The 6,954-nt window shown below is 37.8% G+C and overlaps 1 protein-coding gene across 1 annotated transcript in view; it reads right to left on the bottom strand.

Annotated features, from left to right (window-relative positions):
- Xkr4 (XK related 4) overlaps positions 1 to 6,954 on the bottom strand; it is a 390,630-nt gene that overhangs the window by 171,315 nt on the left and 212,361 nt on the right. The window lies entirely within an intron of this gene.

The following is a 6,954-nucleotide window of genomic DNA, read 5'->3' as shown; positions in this document are numbered from 1 at the left end:
AGAGTTCCCAGTTAGTGATGACCTGGCTCCAATGTGTAAGTCCATTATGCGCATCTTGTGCATAACTGTTCTACAGGGTATTTTATGGATTATGTGTCTGTAGGGTACATTGTAGTATCATGTAAAATGTAAGATCTGCATATCGGTGATGGAACCAACCACTCAAGTGTCATGCCAAGGAAAACACCAAATAAACCTTGAACAGTGAAAGAAACAAAAAAGAAGAAAAGAAAACAGAGGTGGAAGAAAAAAACCATTAGCTTAGCTAGCATGTACCTTTTCCTTAAATAGCACCGCCCTCAGAGAAGAATCAAGTCAATTAGCAATATTCATCTACATAGCAAAATAATGTAAACAAAGGAAAGCTAGTATTGTGCTTTAATTATTTTTTTTACTAAGTCACATTATATTATTCACATTCAATGTAAAGAAATAAAACATAGGTCGGGCAGTGGTGGTGCACACCTTTAATACCAGCACTTGGGAGGAAGAGGCAGATGGATTTCTGAGTTCAATGCTAGCCTGGTCTACAGGGTGAGTTCCAGGACAGTCTTGGCTATACAGAGAAACCCTGTCTTGAAAAAACAAACAAACAAACAAAAAAACAAAAAAGGAAAAGAAATAAAACATAATCTGAAGAAAATTAAGTCTTCACTATTATTCAGAATTAAGACAGTCTTGGTATTTTTGCAGAACCAGAAGTTTTACAATGGGTTAAATATGTGGGCTCCATTCGACAAATATATGCTTGTCATTCTTTACCCAAAGAAGCATCTTGTGTGCCCTGAATTTTTTTCTACTGACAATAAGATATGGGACTCTTTTAGTTCATTGAATCCCTGCTAAAAGAACTTAAACTGAAACTTCAAACTCAAAGAGTCAGTGAATTTGAGCTTATAGGAACACTGGCTAACTGTAAGGGGGTACTTTTTGGATTGGTGGAACAGTCATTGCAGAGACATTTAAGGGTAAAGCACAGATGAGTTATATGTAAGTAGTTTTGATGTATTTTCATTGATAATCTGGAAAAAATGCCTATGAACTCAGGTAAATGAGTAGAAAATATTTTTTTAAATGATCAAGACAAATATCAAAAATTTGGGGGCCATGTTCTCATTTGTAGCATTGCAGAACTATTATCTATACAGATTTATACATTAAAATATTTTTTCTAATTACAAATTTAGAGATGTGGGCAATGCACATGGGTTAGGAAGGAATTAATTTTTAACATACAATGCATTTATTCTCTTCTGGTATTGCACTGTTCTACCTGCAAGATAGTGAAACAATATTCATTTAGTGTCTCAGAACCCAATACCACAAAACCACAGATAGTTTTTCAAGAATGGCCTTGGAATTATTTGTTTTGATCTCCTCCTGGACAATTATCTTCGGACATGACAGACCAATTTGATCAGTGACCAGCTGAAGCAATAGTGTTGAATCCCAGATCCCTGGAGACTTGGGAAGATCTTCTGCTACCACAGGATGCTGCTTGAGATTTTCAAATGTTTAGGCAGGTATGAGTCACTTTCCTCAAGGTGACAGTCAGTTTACTAACTAAACTTTGCAGTTCTGGCAATGAAATGTTTCCCATCCCAAGATGGAATGAGGACAGGCTCAGAAAATGAAATTTCTAGAACATTTTGTCTGACTAAAAAAATGACCCAGCTCTTATGATAGTGGGGAAAAAGTTAATTAATGCAAATACACTTTTCACAATATTAAAAAAGTAAAGTGACCCAGCAAAGAAAGGAGGTAAGGCAGAAAGGACAGAAAGCACAGATGTGATGGCATGAGTACAGATATACTGCAAGTGATGCTTTCGATTGAAAACTGTAAATGCAACAAGTAGCAAATTAAATTTTAAAGTGATGTCAATGAGTTATGCACAGAATATCTGCCCCTGTTACATCATCTCCTTGAAACCATTTCCTTGGCACTCTAGATACAGATGAAATTGACCAAACAAGTGCTTCTCACATATCAGAAGGAAAGTAAGTGTTTAAGGACACCAGCAAGACCAATCCTTGGGTATACCCCTGTCCCCCATGACACCACATTTCACCCACTGTTCCACTGGGCTTATTTTTTAAGATATAGACAATAAATGTTTATTAAAAGCTTCCCAGACAGCTAGTGTTTTCGATTAGCAGTTCCCTTAAGATCTGATACCCGTGTTATTTCCCTAAAAAGCATTTTTGGCTGCAATTTACATTGACTATTGAATTTGCACGAGGGAAATTCATTAGACTTGAAGAGTGTAAGCTTTCCTTTTCTCTTTCATCCTTTTAATTCAGTCTAAACCACCCTGGCTCTGAGTCATACTGAATGCATCTGAGGGGTGAAGGGCACACAGTGTGTGAAACCAGTTTAAGGAATGAAAGGGGGAGAAATTCGGGATTCCAATGGATTAGCTACAGTGTCAGGGTGGGCAGAAAAAAGAGAAGAAAGGAAAATGGTATCAAGAGGGTGACCTGAAACATGAGCCTTCTTAATCATGTGAGTTCTGTAAGTCATAGCTCTAAATCAAAATCATGGCCTAATCTTAATAAAGCCCACGCACAATGTGAGCTTCTAGGTGCTTTCCATTTCAGTATATATAAAGATATGACAGTACCAATGCTGGGCAGAATGATTTATGTAGACATGGCTTGACTTTAATTCTGAATCAGAGATACCTGCTTTGTGCTGGGACATCATCGCGTGAGGAGCTTGAGACAGATGGGAGAGAGGCCACAGCAGAGACTTACAGTCCAAGGATACAAGGAGCTTTTGAATGCATCAGTATGCCTTGGGTTTTATTTTATTAGACCATGAGAACCCCAAGTTTTAGGAAAGTTTTAGAAGGTTTATATTTGACAAAACCTATTGACCACAAAGGAAGTTTATTCATTATGTATTTCTTCCTTTTTTTAAATTAATCATTCCATTCATTTAAATCTCAAAGGATATCTACTTACTGGGTTCCCCTCCACCAACCCTCCCAATGGATACTCACTTCGTGTTTTCATAGACTATGGATTAAACACATCTTGGCAATTTTCTGTCCTGACATGGTGTAAGAATAAGATGTAGCTTCAAGGAATAAAAAGCTATTTGCACTAAGCACTGGTTGTCTCATGGGAATGACAAAACCTAAAGTCACCAGAAGCAGTCCTTTCCAGAAAGCCCACTGCACAGAGGAGATGGCACTGTGGCAAGGTTCTGTTCATTGTGCAGCGCTGACTGGAACATATTCGTCAGTAGCACTGACCAAGCCTGGAGAGGAGATGCAAACATGTATCATGCTTCCAAGAGTTCCTCTTGAGGCACTGAATTGTGAATTCTTGACATTTGATGCACTAAGAACTAATGCATATGACCTTGGAGCTCAGCATCATTCGGGCTACATAACAGTTGTCTGTGCATGAATACCGAAGCTCATTGCCAATGGAAGTAGCACCTGCCACTTCAAATAGGTCTCTGCCCAGTTCCACTCACATATGCAGTCAGTACATTGGTCTAACATGGGCTGCCCTTTCACTAGAACATTCAGAAAGTGTACATACAATTTTGAGGACTCTCCATGACAAAAGATGTCATGACATCACCGACTCTAGTAATGTCTTTCCCATGCATTTTGCCATCTCTTCTTTCCAGATCCTATAGTAAAAATGGTCTACCAGGACCCTCCTTCAGTGGAGGCCTTCATATAACATGCCTATTCCCCAAAGGTGACACTGTAAAAGAAATTATGCCTCTTCTGGATCCACCTCATCCTTATGATTTTATGGATTAAAAATCTGTGTTCAGAATTATATGAAGAGCATGTGGGTTCTCAGAATTCAATGGACTATAATCCATTATCTCTCCCTCTCATTTCCCTTCCCCCTTACTTCCTTCTCCCTTTCAAAATTACCCTATCTTCTTTTTGTTGTTACTGTTTTGAGGGAAAGCTTAGGAATAGGGGTTGAACATTGTTAAGAAAAACAAACAAAGGGAAGTCCTCTAAACTTTCATCTTATATTTTATATATTTTCATGTATCATAATAAGGAAAATGTAGGGAAAATGGTTTAAAATTCTTCACAGAATAAAAGGAAACTTGAGCCTTTTTATTTTTAACTATATTTTGATGTCACTTTCTAAACCCTATTTTAGCTATGTACTATGTACTCAAAATCATGAAAATATTTTCTTTAATGTAGTGACATGTAGAAGTTTACTACATGAAAGGTTTTGCCACAAATATAACTAAATAGCAATGAAAATCATTAAAAATATGTAGTCATATTTTAGAGGAAGAATCTTTAATGCTAGAGGCAAAGATTGTAGGAAGAAAAATCTGCTCCTATAAGAAAACAATTTTCATTTCAAGATCTCATGGGATTACAGGCGGCCCTTTAGGACTCTGTAGTAACTGTAACAAAGCAAACTTGGTCCTTAGAGGCATTTGTCTCAGTGTGACAATTTCCAAGGAAGCTGAATGTTGGAAGGAAAGGTGGCATCTCCAGCTATTCCCTTGTTTTATGCCTCCCAGAAAAGGATGCTTGAGGCAGGATGGGTACACCAGACAGCCTCCAGATGAGAGAAGAGCTATTATGACTACCAGGTCTCCCAGGGTTTGACCTGCATGCCTGGGGCTGGATGTAATTGAATTACCTCTGGTAGGAGGGACAATATTCCTGACCTAAATTCAGAATATCTGCCTGCTAGCATTTGGCATGAAACTGGCTTATAATTTGAGTCACATTGAAAAATCTTAATTGCTCTAATAACTGGGTCTGCCAAGTTCGAAAGTTACCTAAGGTCTTAGAAGAATTTTAATCAAATGATGGAATTTCCATCTAGTGTTGGCTAAATCTGGGGATGTGGCTACTATTGCTGGATACATTTATTGTAAAATCTCCTACATGTGTAGCTTGATTATAGGTCATAACTTATTGTCATTATTGGCAGTCAAGATTGACAGGGATTAATCTATTCTTTAGAAAGATAGAGGACTGCAGGTGTCTAGGGTTTAAATGCCAGGCCAGAATAACTCATAATGATATTACAGTGGAACTAGCCTTAGGCTTTATCTCTGATATAATCTATCATCTGGCATGCACTGGCTGCAAAGAATGCTACGCACCATCACAATCTTAGTTTGGGATGTAAAGATGATCTTTCCCAGGCTCATCTTTGAAAGTAGCTGCTGGCTGGCTGGGTTGACCTTGAAGTTACTATTGACATTCTATAGAAGAATGGCACTGAGCAATACAGAATATTATTTTTATTATTTTACAAATATGCATGTTCTGTCTGCATGTACATCTGTGCACCACATGTGTGTCTGGTACCCCAAAACATGGTGAGTCTCAGTGTGGGTGCTGGGAATCAAACCTGGATTCTTTGCAGCAACAAGTGTTCTTAACCACTGAGATTAGCTTGCTCGTCATTTCTTTAAGGCCAGCGTGTTTGTGGCAACTTGACCAAACTAAATTAGTAGATACCTCCATCTAGTGGTTTTGACAGTACCCTGCTTCCCATCGGATCTTGGGCTCTTCTGCCTAAGCATTATGTTGTCACCCTGTTAGCTTGTGCACTTGTTTTGACAAGAAACAAAGAGCATGTCAGGAATCTGCGAAGGCTACCCCTCCAAAGCCTAAACACCACTTTGATCTTTTCCTCAAGTGAATTTTAGCAAATTAGCCCTTCTTTCCATTCATCCATTACTCTAACAGTATCCCAGAATGGGTTGGGTGTGAAGCTAGTGCAAATCAATGTTACAGAGCTCCTTGCCAATTACTGTTTAGCCTACCCTCAAATATTCCTCCTACTCATGATAATAACATTGTAAAAAGAACACAATGTATATAGCAATTTTATTTTGAAGAGTGAATTAGGAAATCTATCAAAACACTAACAGACTGGGAAATGCATAATAATAACAACACTCTTTTCTTCGATGGGTTTTATCCTCCAAGGGAATTATAGATGCTTTATATAAAACACAGGATTAAAACAGCAATTAAAATGCTATAAACCCAGAGAAAGGAGGCAGAATAATGTAACCAAACAACTGTGTTATGTGAGATTCTTTAAGAAAAAAACTAATCAAATGCTCCAATTTATTTAAAGAATCTAAATGGAGAAGTGTCCCAAAAGATTCCACATGAATACATAATTTCACAGCTGATTTCATAGTCCTCTGACTCTGATAATATTTTTTAAAAAAATCATATATAGAGGGAGGTAACATGGAAGAGGAAGGGGGAGGAAAGGGAGGACCCCTTTTAATATTTTTATATTTTAATGTTAAAACATTGTATAATTTTGTTAAATTCTAATCTTACATTTTTAATTAAAAATAGGGGGACATGCAGATTCCACATGGAAATCCAGTAATTTGAGTCTAGTCTCTATCTCCATTTCATTTACAGACAGAAGATAGTCAGGAGGAGCCTAGGTTGCTTAGGATTCTAGTGGCTAGTGCTCTATTGAAAAGATTGAAAGTAAGTCAAAAGGAGGGAAAAAAACATCATGTTCTGTTATTTGAATATAGCTTGTCCCTGACTTTTAAAGCTTTTTCTAAATTATTCAGTGTTCCCGTCTTCTCTGGAAGATATTGTTCACTGCTAATACAAAGCATCATGTCTGTGGGGACAGTCACAGTGATAAAATACACAGTGACAGTTTGACCAATAGTAACATAATGAGGCTATTAGCATTCCCTTGTAGAGAGGCTGGAAGGTCATCACTCCCACACCTGAGTTCCAGCTAAGATTCCCTTCTGGCTTTAGTTGCACATGATCTTTGGGTGGGTTGAGACTGAGGAGGTTGAAGGTTTACTGTGGGATGGGGTTTTTCCATGATGAAGCTGTTGCGAGTCACCCATTCTTCTGTTTACATAATCTTAGTAAATTTATTGGTTCTAAGTGGGGTTTAGGTAAAGATGTGTCTTGGTCTATTGTGGTATCTGGAGTGA

Source organism: Apodemus sylvaticus, chromosome 3 (assembly GCF_947179515.1).
Source record: "Apodemus sylvaticus chromosome 3, mApoSyl1.1, whole genome shotgun sequence".
NCBI lineage: Eukaryota > Metazoa > Chordata > Mammalia > Rodentia > Muridae > Apodemus > Apodemus sylvaticus.
This window is presented reverse-complemented; position numbering and strand designations above follow the sequence as displayed.